This window comes from Typopeltis vanoorti, chromosome 14, assembly GCF_054136105.1.
Source record: "Typopeltis vanoorti isolate ZY-2024b chromosome 14, IOZ_Tvanoo_1.0, whole genome shotgun sequence".
NCBI lineage: Eukaryota > Metazoa > Arthropoda > Arachnida > Uropygi > Thelyphonidae > Typopeltis > Typopeltis vanoorti.
The window spans coordinates 46,686,733-46,704,974 of NC_143562.1; the positions used below are offsets into that span (position 1 = coordinate 46,686,733).

The following is an 18,242-nucleotide window of genomic DNA, read 5'->3' on the forward strand; positions in this document are numbered from 1 at the left end:
GTTATGTTTAACTAATTTTATTCTTTGTTTATAATTATTATTGTTATTGCATGACATCTGCAGGGAGTCTAGACTCATCGAGGGAGGGCACCTACTCTACAACTCTGTCTCCACTACTTAATTCTCCAACTACAATGAACTGCAACCATGCCCACAGTGGGATTCGAACCTGCAGCCTTTTTGCTGGAGAGTGGATACACTAATCACTAAGCCAACCAGGCCAGCAATTATAGTGAAATGTATAAAACGTACAAATTATATGATGTATAAGTTATAAAATTATTGTATACAGCACATCTGTGCACTTATTTGTAACATAATCAGCTGGAAATATGTGGAGCAAGAGTAATTCTTCAAAGTTTTCATTATTAATTGGACAGTTCATTGGATGAGGCTAAGTCATTAACAACAAATTCTTCTAAGCTTATCTTTGGGGGCAGGAGTGACAGCCAGAAATGACTTTGGAAAATTTGTACATTACATCGAACTTAGTGTGGACTGGTTGCCTTTTTCTTATCTGCATAAATTTCTCTATATGAAGCAATTGCAGCTTGACTCATTCTATCTGCTTGGCTAAATCTCTCCATTAGTGCTTTTTTCCCTAAAATGATAGTGCTGGTACTCATTCTCTGCTAGTATGAAAACCTGAAAATTGAAAGGATATGAAAAGAAAGCTAAACAAAAAAATTACCGATAATTGCTATTTTATGGTAACAGAGGGCACATGAGGATTGAGGGTCTTTGGATTTGATCATCTCATCAGAGAATGCTGTTATAAATGAGGAGTCAAATCACCCCCCCCCCCCCCCCCCCAGTTGGTGAGAGTGACCATGAAGTGATTACCTTGGGTGGTTGCCAGCAGTGTGAGGACCTCTGTGAGGAAAGGAGATATGTGGAACGACAAGGCTGGTAATTACGAGAAGTTCAGGAGATTGCTTGGAGGTGTAGCATGGAATGAAGAGTGGTGATATTCAAGAACTGTCTAGTAGAAGTAATGTCTAAATGCATTTAATAAAATAAAGTGCCAAAGGGCTTCAGTTTGGCAATGCAAAATTATATGAGTGAAGTGGATTTAATTAAATAATTTTGTATTGCCAAACTGAAACCTTTTGGCTCTTTATTTTAGTAAATGCATTTAGACACTACTTCTACTAGACAGTTCTTGAATATCACACAAGCATTAAATCCAGCATTATGCATTGGTGAGAGTGACCATGAAATGATTACTTGGATGGTTGTCAGCAGAATACAGGAATGCATTCCCTGGCATTACAGGGAATGTTATTCTTGTAAGCCTCTGGTCAACTTACTTTATGAAACTTTCATAGTTTCTACATTCAGCTTTGAAATAATGCTGGATTTAATATCCACTTTACTTATATAATATCTGAATGTATTCCAAGGTTCAGAAGGTTAAATAAGGTAGATGTGAAATGGATGAATGAAGAGATTAAGCATGTGATACAGAGGAAAAAGGCATTATGGAGGCAGCATAAGAGGAGTGGTAATCAATTCCATGAGGATTACAAAGAACAGGTAAGGAGGGTGACTTGGTTGGTAAGAGTAGCAAAAGTGCAGTATGAGGCAGTTAGCTAATACAGCCAAAAAGAATCCTAGGGAGTTCTTTCAATACTGTGTGACCCCAGATCCAAGACCCTAGTTTGGCAATTTGCCAAGAAGAGTCAATTCATGTTGAAGGGGAAAAAGAAATAAGCTGATGTACGAATTGGTCACCAACAATCAAAATCACGTGCTTTATACGTAAAATTTTCTAACTGTTATACAAGCAAAATAGTTACCACTTTAAAAACTACAATGTTCATAAAAGAAAAGTTAATTTTCTGACGTGCAATAATAAATAACTCATCTCACAAGACGGATTGATTACCCTATTATCGGAATGGATTCTCCTTCTACATGTGCAGAAGTGTCGAAGGGTCTCGTATCTGTGGGCTTACAGTATGTAGCCAGCAAAAAAAAAATAGAATGATTATGGAAGGATGACACTGATTGGAGAAAATGGTGTAAGAACAACTGCTGCAGAGCATGTAGTTGAGATATTTAATGAGCAGTTCATAAAGGTGTTTCATTCTTGTGAATATTTCATCATGGAGAGTTTGAAAGCAATTGAAGATGAGGAGGAGAGACTGACTGTAATTGAGTAAGAGGTATACAGGGAAGTGAGTAAACTAGATGTTAATAAAGCTGTGGGACTTGATAATATATCACCATGTATTTTGAAGGAATATGCCAGGGAGTTGGCATCTGCCTTGACATATTTGTTTAATATGAGTCTTGCACTGGGTCAAGTTTTAAAAGAGTAGAAGGAAGGCAAGGTTGTGCCACTTCATAAGGGAGGTGACAGAACTCAAGCATCAAATTATAGGCCTATCTGTATGTCAGGTGTTGTGGTTCAAGGTGTTGGAGAGGCTGGTGAGAACCAGGAACCAGAATTAAGTTGACAACAATGATATTATCTGTGATGGACAATATATATGGATTTGCTAAAGGGAGGTCATGTTTTAGTAATCTACTTACTTATTACAATAAGGTAATGATGGACAAAGGAGATGGATACAAGTAGTATACAGTGGTATCTTGACTTACGAACCGCTCAACATACGAAATTTCCGAGATACAAACTTTTTTTCATATCCCATTTTGACCTCGAGATACGAACCACGAGGCTTTTCTTTTCAAATGAACTAAAGCCTGTTTTACATTATACTTTTTTTTTTTTAACAATCATAAATTTAGTTTAATCCTTTATCCAAGTGTAAGCAAACAAAGTTTGTGCCTGAAGTATCTTCAGGACTGAGGCAATTCGTGGTAAAGGTGGACCAAGCTCTCATCACTCCTTGTCTCAGTATCTCCCATAATGCAAAGCACATCTCCTTGTGGACTATATAATGAGGGAAGGGACTACGCAGACCGGTTTTGACCTTCAGTGGGAGCCAGACCCAGAAGTGGTGATATTAAGGCAGAAGCAATAGAGAAGTCATATTTACCTATATGAGTTGCCAAAAGGTGTACCACCTTATTATTAAATTACTCTGGATTTAGAGAACGATGTTGGAAGTTTTTTTTCCCCACTTGGTTAGACTATAATAAATTTAGTTTAATCCTTTATCCAAGTGTAAGCAAACAAAGCCAAATCTGTGCACAGTAGTCCATGTGTGGCCTAATCAGAGCCTAATACAATGGAACAAGAATCTCCTTACTTCTACAAATGTCCACAACTCAATGAATTCTGGCATTCCCAGAATTTGTTGTGTGTTGTCCTCACAATTTCGGCAGTGTGTGCTCTAAATTTTAGATCCTTATCCACCATCACCCCAAGATCTTTTATTTCCTCCACCTCCAACAATATATCCCCACCAAGTGGTAATAAGGGCTGTCGATTCCTTCAACCATCGGACATAGTGTGGTGTGTTTGTTTTGTGTATTTTCTGCAGGCCATAAATTCAGGGAGTGTGGGCTTTGGTTGTTTCTTCTGGCCACGTGATCAAGGATTTGATTAATCTGTTGTTTTCTTTTTGATGCATTTTGTGGGGTTGTAGTTCATCGTTTGGTACGTATTGTGGTCAGATACCAAATGGTTCATTTTTTCTAGATATGCTGTCCGATTGAGGATAACAGTAGCATTACCTTTATCTGCTTTTGTAATTATGATGTATTTGTTATTTTTTAAGGATTCGACGGTCAATTTTTTTGCTTTGGTTAAGTTGCAACTTTGTTTTTTATTTGAGTTTAATATGTATGATGTTTCCATTCATATTTTGTCAGCTAAATTGGAGGGAGGGATCCTAGACCTCTTTCAGTATGATACATGAAATCTAATTTGTTAACTGACCTTGGTGCAATGGCGTAGTTCAGATCTTTTTCCAACAGTGAGAGTTTTTCCTTGATTGTTCTCCTGAACAAACAACACAAACATATCCAATTCACCATTGAAATTGAAAACAACTCTCTTCCTTTTCTAGACACGCTCGTCACCTGTCTTCCCTCAGGTTGTCTCTCCTCTGTCTACCACAAACCTACACACATGGGCTAAAACATACACAAAAATTCATACCACCACCCAAACAAAAACTAGGACTCATAAGCATCTTCAAACACAGAGCACTAATAATTTGCTTGAGTGAACAAGCTCTAAACCAAGAATTCAAAATCATTAATCATACATTTGTGAAAAAAGGCTACAATAAAAAAACAGTTCACAAGATCCTCCATAAAAATACCACTAAAAAGAAAAAAGATTACAAGTATGCCATAGCCATTTCCTATGTTAGAGGCATTTCAGAAAAAATAGACAGAACACTGCATAAATACAACAGCAAGACTACCTCCAAACCCCCAACAAAATTAAAAAATTTACTCAGTTCTTCCAAAAATCCTCTTCCATATCTGGCCCACCCAGGAGTTTACAAAATTCAATGTACATGTAACCTACCCTACATAGGGGAAACAGGATGCACGATCCTAAACAGAAAAGATGAACACAAATGACACATTAAATACCTCCTTAGGGTAAAACATCCCCATCAGACCATGCACTCCAAACATACCATAGAATTGACTGGAAAGGCACCAAGTCCCTACACTGCACCAAAACCTGGTTTGAGAGAAAATTGAAAGAAGTCTGTGAAATGCTAAAACACTATCCAAACCTGAACAAAAATGATGGATTAATCATTCCAGGAATGTGGAGGACCCATCTGCAACCTATAGCAACCGGAACAAGCCCAGAAGAAAATCTCAATATGAGAGGACTTTAGAAATGTTTAATGTAGTTCTGTTTTTAATTAATTTATTTTTAAAAAATGTTTTATGTTTGTTTTTTATTTAATTTAATTTAATTTTAATTTATTTTTATATTTTTTTTTATTTAATTTTTTAATCTATTTATAATTTTTTAAAATTTAATATTATTAATTTAGTTTATCCACAAGAGGTTAGGCTAGGATAAATAATTAACAAACATTTAGATTCATTTTACTTTTGTATAGTGCAGCGGCATGTAGCCTGTATATTGTATATATGTATGTTTCATGATGATGACCTCAACTTAGAGGTCGAAACATCGAATGTTACTTTCCTAATATTAAGTAGAGTAATTGTTTTAACACTTGTGTCGTGTCTCCATAAATTCCTAACTATGAATGCTGACTGCCGTGTAACCTTAAAAGAAAGAGTATCCATACATTCAGCTGTCACTTCACTCTATGCTGCATCTGCATTCTTGTACAATACAAGATATTCAAAATCGTACCAACCTGATGCGACCATTAAGGACGTCTATTAGGGAGCAAAAGCAAAGGGTGAAAGAAATAATAGTGGTGGCAGGTACGAATGATTTGAAAGGAGATAAAATGGAAATGATAGAGGACCTGAAGGAATTGTTTGAGATAGCAAAAGAGAAGAGTGAGAGAGTTAGGATGATTAGTCTTTTGCTGTGGTATGACAGTGAAGAGTTTAGGAGGAGGGCCATAATTGCAAATGACTTTATGCGTCGGTTATGCAGGATGAATGGTGTGAAATTTGTGGATGTGTGGAGTGAGTTCGATGGGTGAAAGGATCTATATAAGATGGATGGTTTGCATTTGAATGGATTCGGTGTAAGGAGACTTGAAAAAGTGTTGTTGAATGAAGTGGATGTGCAGAATCAGGGAAAATAGATTTATTAAGGGGGGGGGGAGTAGATATGCAGACCTTAGGGAGGCAGTTGAGTGTATGAATGAGTATAATATGCCCAAGCGAATAAGAAGGACAACAAATCAGAATGGGATAGTTAGTATAAGGCATCAAGGTAGGGATGGGGCTAACACGGGTCTGCAATTCATGTATACTAATGCTAGGAGTATTAGGAACAAGAAGGAAGAATTTTTGGCCTTGGTTGGCACTTCCAGAGACCACAGGTTATCGGCATTAGTGAAACATGGTTGACTGAAGTTGATATAGCTAGTGGAATTGAATGTGAGGGGTATAGTGTGTTCAGGAATGACAGGGAGAATAAAATGGGGGGAGGAGTATTATTGATGATAGCTGATGAGCTGCAGCCAAGGAGAATAGAAGTTGAATTACAGGATAGAGAAAAGAGCACATTTGAGGCCATTTGGTGTGAGATTGAGGCTAGTAGAACAAAATATACAATTGGGTGCTGTTATAGACCAGGTGATGGAAAAGTATGCATAATGGTGGATGGTGGAGATAGTATGCATAAGCAAATAGAAGAAATGAGTGGAAGGAGGATAATTATTATGGGAGATTTCAACCATGGTAGCATTGATTGGAGGAAGGAGAGGACACATGGGAGGAAGGAATTGGATTTTATGCGATTATTAAGGGATAACTATCTGCGACAGCATGTAATGGAAAATACTAGGGGTCACAGAGAGCTTGACCTAGTAATTGCATCTGAGAATTTGACTGTAATGAATATGACCACATTGCCACCAGTTGGTGAGAGTAATCATAGGGTCTTGAGGTGGCTAAAGGTGTGGAATTTACAATTAAAATAGGGTATATGTGGAATTATCGGGCTGGTAAGTATGACAAGCTTAGGAGTTTGATTGGTTCAGTGCCATGGCATGTAAAACTGCAAGGGCTGAATGTTGATAGTACATGGGAGGCGGTTAAGAAGTGTTTGCAGTAGGCAATGGCTGACTGTATACCTAGAGTCCGAATAATAAATCAAGTAGGGATTAAATGGATGAATAACACCATTAAGCTTGAGCTGGAAAAAAGGAAACAACTGTGGAGAGAATTTAAGGAGAAAGGTGACCTGCAGGCACATGAACGGTATAAAGCCCTGGCCAGAAGGGTAACAAGTGTGGTAAGAAAAGCAAAAGCGAATTATGAAAGAACATTAGCCATGCAGGCTAAAGAGAATCCCAAACAGTTTTTTTTGATATGTTGCAAGTAAAAGAAAAAATGTATACGGCAGATTGATTTTAAAGAATGCCGATGGTAGGGAGGTAACCGAATCAGTTGCTATAGTAGAATTACTGAGTGAGCACTTCGCAAGAGTATATCATCCAGGTGGTGACATTTCAGAAATGGAAGAACCAACAGCTTATACGGGAATTGTGGTGAATGAAGCAGAGGTGAATAGTCCATTACAAAACCTCAATGTCAATTCATCTGCGGGATTGGATAGTATACCAGCTCATGTCATACAAGAAGCGACTAAAGAATTGTCATTGCCTTTGACCATTTTGTTTAATTTGAGTCTTGGGTCTGGGTTAGTCTCAAGGGAGTGGAAAGAGGGGAAAATAGTTCCACTGCTTAAAGGGGGTTCCAAGACTGCTGTTGAAAATTACCGACTGATCAGCATATCAGGAATTGTTGTCAAGGTCTTGGAGAAAATAGTCGAGGAAAATACAAGATTGGATAGATGAAAATGGGATACTGTATGGGGGACAGAATGGTTTTGTGAAGGGTAGATCATGCCTCAGTAACTTGCTCATGTTCTATAACACAGTGACGGCTGAACTGGATAAGGGTAATGGGTTTACAGTGATTCTACTGGACCTTGCTAAAGCCTTTGATAGGATACCACATGGAATTCTAATCAGTAAACTGCAGCATATGAGAATGGATATAGGGTTGGTGAGATGGATAGGAGGGTGGTTGATGGAGAGATATCAGAGAGTGGTTTATTCAGGAGTAGAGTCCAAATGACGGCTTGTGACTAGTGGTGTGCCGCAGGGTTCTGGTCTTGGACCGCTACTGTTTAATTTGTTCATTAACGATATAGGAAAGGAACTGTGCATCTGTTTGCAGATGATGCAAAGTTAGAGCATTAGTGAATGCTCAAGATGTCAAAATTTTGCAGGATGATTTGGATAGTTTGGAGGACTGGGCTAAAGAGAATGGATCAATTTAATGTGGCAAAATGTAAGGTTTTGCATTTTGGAGTGAAAAGATTAGCAGCAGTATATCACATTGGTGGAACTGTTCCAGGAGATTGATGAGGCCAGGGATTTGGGAGTGTTGGTGGATAGGGTAGTTGAAGTTTAGGGGACACATCGCAAAAGTGGCAAAATCAGCTCATCAAATCACTTGGTTGCTGAAAAACACTTTAATGAGCAAAGACAAACAGGTTGTTGTTCCTCTGTATCGAGCCTTGATAAGACCCCATCTAGACTACTGTGCCCAGATATGGGCGCCAGGGTTTCTTCTCGATGGGGAGGATGTGGAGAGGATCCAGAGACGAGTGACCAAGATAATAGCAGGACTATGGAATGAAACTTATGAGAACAGGTTGAAGATTTGTGGACTGCAGAAATTGGTTGATAGGCAGAAAAGGGGTGATATGATTGAGACATTCAAATTTCTGTAGGATTTCTATAAGATTAATTCAGAAGATATTTTTGAGAATAGAACTGGTAATGGGAGGACTAGGGACCATCCATGGAAGCTTGGTAAGAGTGTGGTTAGCAAGGATGTTAGAGCTAGGTTTTTTACTTGGAGAGTGGTAAATGAGTGGAATAAGCTACCAGAGTCTGTTGTGGGTGCCATGATTGTAAATGAGTTCAAGGTGAAGTATGATAGATACTGTGTGAATGTTGAGTAGTTGTTCTTGACATGATGTTGGGCCTCCCTCGATGAGTCTAAGGACTCCTTGGAGCTGCCTGTAATAATAATATTTATATTCCTTCCAAATATCTGAGGATTTTCTCAACCTTAGTAGCAGCAATAGCTTGAGCAAATATATTTCTTAAATTTACTTATTTATTCATGTGGGATTTTCCCTGATCCTCAACTGCTCTTTAGGATTGGTTGAGAGACTTCCTAATGAAGGATTAAGCATGTATTTCTGACTGTAGCAGCTTGTGTTCACAGAGCCGGTTTGCCTGTTCTGAAGGACGAAAAACCAGAGTTTCCGGGAGGGGGGAACCTTCTACCTCCATATGAGACCAGCTAACTAACATTTAATCAAAAGAGACCAGATAAAGGTTCCTCATGTCATGGACGGGATTTGAACCCAGGTCTTTCCGACCAAATACCGACTGAACTATGGATGCTCTGCATAATTGGTAAATATATTATGGGCCAGCCATGGTAAGTATGAGTGGTCATAAGTGGCATATGTTGTAAGCCAAGGACTAACTATATTGTGTTGATACTTAATTTTCTGAATTTATGCTATTAACCCTAGAATGGTAATACATGTGTCAAGTTGAAGTGCATAATAACTTTCTCCTCCTTTTACCTAAATGTGTATTATCCCCTATCCTGGCAAGCTTAACCAATGCAGTTTGTCTACTAGATACCATTAGAAATCTGAAGAGTATATTCAAGCCACTCACCTGCTACAGTTTGATATTAGCACTTAGCTGATATAACAAATTGAATAAATGAGACATATTAGTATCATTATGCATGTTAGGTTTTAGACATTCATGCGTGACATGAATGTCTCTCTTCCAACAAGCTTCTAGTTGACAACTACCTTTAATGCAGTTTGCTTTTTTTCCCAAGCAGTTCTGAAGCAAATAGATATAGTTTTTCTCAATAATAAAATTATAGTTTTCATCATGAAGTACCAGCTTAACAGACGGTATTGTTATAAGGTCATATTCAAATACCAGATGTTTCTGTATAAATAAAAATAAAAATCTTTTTTTATTATTATTATTTTTTTAATGAAATAAATTTATCAAACCAGGAACATATAAGGAATGTATGTGCTCAGATCTGGTCACCTGGTTTTCAGCTTGATGTGGAGACATTGGAGAGGCTCCAGAGACAAGTGACTAAGGCAATGTCAGGAATTTTTAATGCTGGCTATGGCTATGGAGAGAGGATGAAGAAATGCGGATTGCAGAGCTTGGTGGATAGGAGGAAGAGAAGTGATGTGATAGAGACATTTAAATTAGTGAGAGGATTTTATCAGATTAATCCAGAGGGGAATTATAAAAAGAGAAGGTGAGAGGAGAAGAACCAGAGGTCATTCCTGGAAGTAAAGGTGTTGTGAAGAAGGGTGCGAGGAGTAGATTTTTACATGGAGAATTGTCAGTAAATGGAATGCATTATCAGAATGTGTTGTAATTGCAAGGATGTGTTAAGGATTTTAAGATCTATATGATAAATATGTTGTAAGTTGAATGAACCTCCCACAATGAGTCTCTCGAACTACATGGAGGGAATAACAATAATAATATCTATTGGTAAAAAATTAGAATAATTGCAACTGTAAGTATTCTGACAAGTAACTGTAAACATACGAATGGTAGCCAGTCATGCATCCATGCAGAGAGAAGAGAAGGTAGTGGTTGAATGAATCAGATTACAGAGAAATAGTTGTTTCAGCAACAGACCTGTTTCTATAGAGGCAACAGTATTATTATTTTATTTTATTTCTTTTATAAAACGTGAGACAGTTGAGTGTAAGAATGTATATAATGTACCCGAGCCAGTACTGAGGACAAGAAATCGGAATGAGATAGTTAGAATAACGTATCAAGATAGGAGTGGGACAAAGGGACCTCTGCATTTCATGTATACTAATGCCAGGAGTATTAGGAACAAGAAGGAAGAATTTTTGGCTTTGATTAGCTCTTCCTGGCCACAGGTTATTGGCATTAGTGAAACATGGCTGACGGAAGATGATATAGTTAGTGGGATAGAATGTGTAAGATATTTAGGAGGGACAGAGAGAATAAAATGGGGGAGGGAGTGTTATTGATGATAGCTGATGAACTGCAGCCAAGAATTGAAGTTGTATTGCAGGATAGTGAAAAGAGCTCATTTGAGGCTATTTGGTGTGAGATTGAGACTGGCAGAACAAAATATACAGTTGGGTGCTGCTATAGACCAGGTGATGGAATAGATGATGGAGATAGTATACATAAACAATTTGATGAAATGAGTGGAAGGAGAGTAATTATTATGGGGGATTTCAACTATGGTAACATTGATTGGAAGGAGAATACACATCTGAGGAAGGAAATGGATTTTATTCAGTTATTAAGGGATAACTATCTGAGACAGCATGTAATTGAAAATACTAGGGGTTTGAGAGTTCTTGACCTGGTAATAGCATCTAAGAATTTGACTGTAATGAATATGACCATGTTGCCACCTATTGGTGAGAGTGATCATAAGGTCTTGACCTGGGAGGTGGCTAAAGGTGTGGAATTTTCGATTGATGATAGCTGATGTTGTTGAGTGTTATTGATGATAGCTGATGAACTGCAGCCAAGAATTGAAGTTGTATTGCAGGATAGTGAAAAGAGCTCATTTGAGGCTATTTGGTGTGAGATTGAGACTGGCAGAACAAAATATACAGTTGGGTGCTGCTATAGACCAGGTGATGGAATAGATGATGGAGATAGTATACATAAACAATTTGATGAAATGAGTGGAAGGAGAGTAATTATTATGGGGGATTTCAACTATGGTAACATTGATTGGAAGGAGAATACACATCTGAGGAAGGAAATGGATTTTATTCAGTTATTAAGGGATAACTATCTGAGACAGCATGTAATTGAAAATACTAGGGGTTTGAGAGTTCTTGACCTGGTAATAGCATCTAAGAATTTGACTGTAATGAATATGACCATGTTGCCACCTATTGGTGAGAGTGATCATAAGGTCTTGACCTGGGAGGTGGCTAAAGGTGTGGAATTTTCGATTAAGACAGAGTATATGTGGAATTGCCATGCTGGCAAGTATGACAAGCTTAGGAGATTGCTTGAATCAGTGCCATGGTATGTACAACTGCAAGGGATGGATGTGGATAGAGCATGGGAAGTGGTCAAGGAGCATTTACAGCAGGTTATGGCTGATTGTATACCTAGGGTCCGAATAGTAAAACAAGTAGGGGTTAAATGGATGAATAACATCATTAAGCTTGAGGTGCAAAAAAAGAAACAACTGTGGAGGAAATTTAAAGAGAAAGGTGACCTGCAGGCACACGAATGGTATAAAACGCAGGTCAGATGGGTAACGAGTGTGGTAAAAAAAGCAAAAGGGGATTATGAAAGGAAACTAGCTATGCAAGCTATAGAGAATCCCAAACAGTTCTTTCAATATGCTGCAAACAAAAAAAAAAAAAAACTGTACACAGTAGAATGATTTTACGGAATGCCGAGGGGGTAAGGAGGTCACTGAGTCAGTCGATATAGTGGAATTACTGAGCGAGCACTTTGCAAGAGTATATCATTCAGGTGGTGACATTGAAAAAATGAAGGAACCATTAGTTTATACGGGAATTGTGATGAATGAAGTGGAGGTGAATAGTCTATTACAGAACCTTAATGTGAATACATCTGTGGGATTGGATGGTATACCGGTATGGGTCTTATGTGAAGCGAACTAAAGAATTATCAGTGCCCTTGACCATGTTGTTTAATCTGAGTCTCGGATTTCGTTTAGTCCTGAAGGTGTGAAAAGAGGGGAAAATAGTTCCACTGCATGAAGGAGGATCCAAGACTACTGTTGCAAATTACCGACCGATCAGCATATCAGGAGTCGTTGTCAAGGTCTTGGAGAAAGTAGTGAAGAGAAAAATACAGGAATGGATTGATGAAAATGAGATATTGTATGCAGGACAGCATGGCTTTGTGAAGGGCAGATCATGCCTCAGTAACTTGCTCGTTTTATAACACAGTGTCGGCTGAAATGGATAAAGGTAATGGATTTACAATGATACTGCTGGACCTGGCTAAAGCATTTGACAGGATACCACATGGAATTCTAATCCGTAAACTGCAACATATGGGAATGGATATAGGGTTGGTGAGATTCAGGAGTAGAGTCCAAAAGATGGCCTGTGACTAGTTGTGTGCCGCAGGGTTTTGTTCTTGGACCACTGCTGTTTAATTTGTTCATTAACGATATAGGGAAGCATCTAAGAGGAACAGTTCATTTGTTCGCTGATGATGCAAAGTTGGGTAGGGCAATAGTGAATGCAGAAGATGTCAAAATCTTGCAGGAAGACTTGGATAGATTGAAGTTCTGGGCTAAGGAGAATGGATGTCAATTTAATGTGACAAAATGTGAGGTTATGCATTTTGGGGTGAAAAGATTAGCATAAGTATACCACATTGGTGGAACTGTACTCCAGGAGATTGATGCGGCCAGGGACTTGGGAGGTGGATAGGGAGATGAAGTTTAGGGGGCACATTGCAAAAGTGGCTAAATGAGCTCATCAACTCACTTGGTTGTTGAAAAATACTTTGATGAGCAGAGACAAGCAAGTTATTGTACCTCTGTACCGAGCCCTGATAAGACCTGATCTCAACTACTGTGCCCAGATTTGGTCACCTAGGTTTCTTTTTGATGGGGAGGAGGTAGAGAAGATCCAGAGGCGAGTGACCAAGATGATAACAGGTCTATGGAATGAACTTTATGAGAACAGGTTGAAGATTTGTGGGTTGCAGAAACTAGTTGATAGGCGGAAAAGGGGAGATATGATTGAGACATTCAAATTTCTAAAGGGTTTCTATAGGATTAATTCAGAGGATATTTTTGAGGACAGGACTGGTGGTGGGAGAACTAGGGGACACCTATGGAAGCTGGGCAAGAGTGTGGTTAGCAAGGGTGTTAGAGCTGGGTTCTTTACTTTTAGAGTGGTAAATGAGTGGAATAAGCTGTCAGATCTGTTGTGGGTGCTCTGACATTGAGTGAGTTCAAGGCAAGGTATGATAGATACTGTGAGAATGTTATATAGTTGTGTGGACATGATGTTTAGGATCTCCCTCGATGAGTCTAAGGACTCCCTGGAGTCACCCGTAATAATAATAATTAATGATCACCCACATTAGCTGTCATACTTTCTCTTAAACTCATCCACACTGGTTGCACTCATTATTTCAACAGATAAACTGTTCTACTCACTAAGCTCTGTGAGATAAAACTCTAGTTCTCATCCTTTGTCCTCTCCCCACCTTTCATATAATGAACTTTCATTAGTTAGTAACCTATAGTACCCTTTCAGAAGTTTATAGACTATCATATTACCTATCTTTCAACAGTTTAGAAGTGTCTGCAGTTCACACACATTATCATCTGTCCTCATAATATACATTACATAATCCCGAAATCATTTTTGTTACTCTTCTTGGCCTATACCTTCTCTATTCCCTCCAAACCCAGGACTTTGTAAAGAAGCAAAATGACTTTCTTATCCTTAGATATCAGTGTTCATTTCGGCATTTCAATTATTCTCCGAGTTGTAGGATAACTCTTACTATGTGGCCTTTGAACTTCAAATTCCTATCCACCATAACTCCAAGATACCTAACTTATTCAGTTTCTCATAGCATAATCCCACCAATATAACATGTCGCTGGAAAACTCATCACACCAAAGTGCACAAAAACTTTACACTTACTATCATTGAATATTGACTTAGCTATTATTTCCAGCCTATTCAAATCATTGTGCAAATATTGTATATCAGTAGTTCCTGATTGCTCTGCCTATCTTTGTATCTTCAGCAAACAGTTGAACATCTCCTGTCAGATCCTTTCTGGTAGCATTAACCTATAGATCGAATGACAGTGGTCCAAGGACTGATACCTGTGGTACATCACTGGCCACTTTAAATGTTCAGATTCACATTCCACATATACCACTTTGTGATACTTGTCTGTCAGCCACCCACTTATCCAAGTCAATAGTTTATATTCCAATGCAGTATTCTCTGTAATGGAAAGTATATCATATATACTTTCCATTCAGTTTATACAACAGCCATTTATGTGTCATGCTATCAAATGCCTTAGCAAAGTCCAACAGTATTATAGTGTATCCGTTCCCTTTATCCAACTCAGCTGTAATCGATAACTAATAATAACATTATTATGAAATATGAGCAAATTGCTAAAACATGATCATCCTTTAGTAACCTCATGATTACTAAAGGTTGTCTGTCCACCTATTTCTGCAGGTAAGTTCTTACCAACTTCTCTAAAATTTTCACCCTCTCCCCCAGAGATATCGATGTAATAGTGAATACATCAGTTTTTGCGCCACTCTTGTACAATTGAACTATCATATATACTTTCCACTCTTGTCGTATGTTTTGTGAGCTGAGACCCCACATTATATAAACATTTCAATGCCATAGTCAATTTGGCTGAACATTTCTTTAGCAAACATGCTGATATCTCATCTGTCCCTATTGCTAAATTTTTATCCAGGTTATTCAACAGCTCTTGGGAATTGTTCTCATGCACCTCTGTCTTTTCATCCAATGTGGCAGTAGTGGTAGTACCTTGTACTGTATTACATATGACCTAGTTGATGGATTTTAGTGAAGTGAACTGATAACAAAGTTCATTATTTGAACTTTGTTATCACCTTCAGGCACGAGGGACTCAAGGGTTGAATTGCCTTAGCATATTATTATTAATTTAATATTATAATTTACTTACTTTATTGTTCATTATTATTATTCATTGTTGAATTACCTATTTCAGTTCTGTTCTTTATTTTATTTATTTTTATTATTATTTTTTTTATCCTGTCTGAGTTTAATGGTTTCTCAAATTTTTTTAATTCTCTGGTTGAATTTCTAATAATTTGCTTTAATCAGGATATTTCAAATGTCAGTTATCCTCACTTATATAATCAACAATATATAGCAGTATATGAGGACTCCATAATTAGAGAGCTAGTTACTGAGACAGTCTATTAGGTCTGCTATCCAGGTGGGAGAATGAGTAGGATAATTAAGGCATTAAACATGAGGAAGAAATGAGCAAGAGAGTTAGTTGTGATTATAGGGACGAATGATCTAAGTGGACATAAGAAGGATGTGAGGATGAATAATCTGCTGCTTTTCATCCTCACATCCTTATGGCTTTCAGACATAAGAAGGATGTTATGGTAGAAGAATGAAAGATAACAGTGTAGTAGGAAAGATTGTCATTGTGTTGCTGAGGTATAAACGATGATGAGTTGTGAGGGAAGAATGAAATACAGGTGTGATGGGTTGCATTTAAATGGCTTTGGAGTGAGTGTTCTGGAGAAAGAGTTGCTGGATGAAAGTACAGTGTGCAGAAGTACAGTATGTGATGCATGCAAGAGATCAGCAGAAAGAGATGAAGGGAAAATTCAAGAGAGTGTTACTGAAGAGACAGAAGTGCTTGGCAGTGGAAACAGTAGCAGTGTGAGAGATGAAGAGAGAATGGGAATGTAAGAGGAACAGGGGAAACGGGTAGATCCCGGGTGGACAGGGAGACATGGCATAGGGAGAGTGGATGTTGAAAATGACAATGAATGTGTGTATGAAGATTGTGATGGGGAAATCACAATCAACATATAGCTTGGATAGGACTGACTATAGACCTAAAAACGAACTACTCTGTTTGTTTACAAATGCCAGAACTATCAGAAATAAGGGGGATGAAATGGTTTTAGTGATTGAGTTTATTCTTCCGAAAATCCTAGGAATAAGTGAAACATGGTTGAATGAAAATATATTGTAATGGGAATAGAAATGGAAAGATGCAGTATTTTTCACGAGGATAGAAAGGGCAAGAAGGGAGGAGGAATTAAGTCCACATAAGGTAGACATGAAAGAGGAAATAGTGGCAATGGTTATGAGGCAGTGTGGTGTAATGTGGAGGTTAATAGGAAGACATATTTAGTTCAATTTTGCTATAGGTCCAGGAATATGGAAGGTGGTGATGAAGAAATGTATAAACAACTTGGGTTAGCGTACAAAGGAAGGGTAATTATTATAGGTGATTTTAATTATGGCAGTATAGATTGGAATGAAGAGATAGCATTTGGGAATAAGAAAATTAATTTCTTGAGTTCTTGAGAGATAACTATCTCAGGCAGTATGTGAAGGAGAGCACACAGGATCAAGAGTTCTAGCTCTGATCATTTTATCAGAGGATGAAACTGTGAGAGAGGTTTCACACTTTCCTCCAGTTGGTGAGAGTGATCATGAAGTAATCACCTGTTGTAGCTAGCCATATGCAGACTTTTTGTGAGGAAATGATATGTAGAATTATAAGACTGCTGATTATGACAAGCTTAGGAGGCAGCTTGGAGCTATAACATGGAACAAGGAGTTGAGCGGTAAGGAAATAAATGCTGTATGGGAACTGACAAAGAAATGCATAACAGCATCAATGTGTGAATGTATTCTGAAGGCTAAAAGGCTGAATAAGATAGGTGTAAAATAGATGAATGTGGAGCTTAAGCATGAAATCTGGAAAAAGAAGCTACTTTGGAGGAAGTACAAGATGAATAATGGTAATAATCAGTCACATGAATAATATAAAGAACAAGTGAAACAAACAACAAGTAAAAAGTTCAGTATGAGCAGAAATTGGCAAATCAGGCAAACAAAAGCTCTACAGAATTTTTTAGATATGTTTCAAGTAGAAGGAAGAATTCACATCAGATAATGGCAATGATTTGGAGCACCCTGACATGCAGAAATAGAGAGGTTATGATGCCATTGTATAAGGCCTTGATCATGCCTCATATAGATTATTCTGCAGATTTGGTCACCGGGTTTTCATGGTGACGAGGATATGTAGGAAAGGGTCCAGAGAAGATTCACAAAGGTAGTCAGTGATCTTTGGAATATGGAGTATAGAACAGATTGAGAGAATGTAAGTTGCAGAGCCTTGTGAATAGGAGTAAGAGAGAGGATGTGATTGAGACATATAAGCTAGTCCGGGGGTTATTATCAGGTCGACATGGAAGAGATTTTTCATAGAATGGGAGAGGGAGTGCAGAACAAGAGGCCATCATTGTAAACTGTATAAGGAGGGTGTTAGCAAAGGAGTGAGGAATAGGCTCTTTGTATGGCGAGTAGTTGGCAAGTGGAATGTGTTGCCTGTGTTATAGGTGTAGACACAGTATAGTAACGAGGGTATGAAGCACCTGTGGCAAGTTTCTAACTTGCGCCCCCTCCCCAACACAAAAATGACAAAAAGTTTGAAAAATTTAAATTTAACAAGTTCAATTTTACTAAATGCAATATGTTAAACACTTACTATTAATCCCATCAAAATGAGTTGCAGTATGTTGCAGAATTTGTGTCTAATGCAGCGTATTGCTGAAATTTTAAAAATACAATATAAAATAGCGGACTTTTATATCTATTTATTTGTTTTTATTTTTTACATTTTGTACCCCGAACCTAGTTGCACCCTTGGCAGGCGCCTCTTTCACCACACCCTCATTACGGCACTGCGTAGACATATTGAATCAGTTTAAAGCATGGTTGGATGAGCATTGTGTGCAATAGTGTGTACCTC

At 38.0% G+C, this 18,242-nt stretch overlaps 1 protein-coding gene across 2 annotated transcripts in view; it reads left to right on the forward strand.

Annotated features, from left to right (window-relative positions):
• Positions 1 to 18,242, forward strand: part of LOC150099425 (putative inorganic phosphate cotransporter) — a 221,626-nt gene that overhangs the window by 22,597 nt on the left and 180,787 nt on the right. The gene's annotated exons all lie outside the window — the stretch shown is intronic.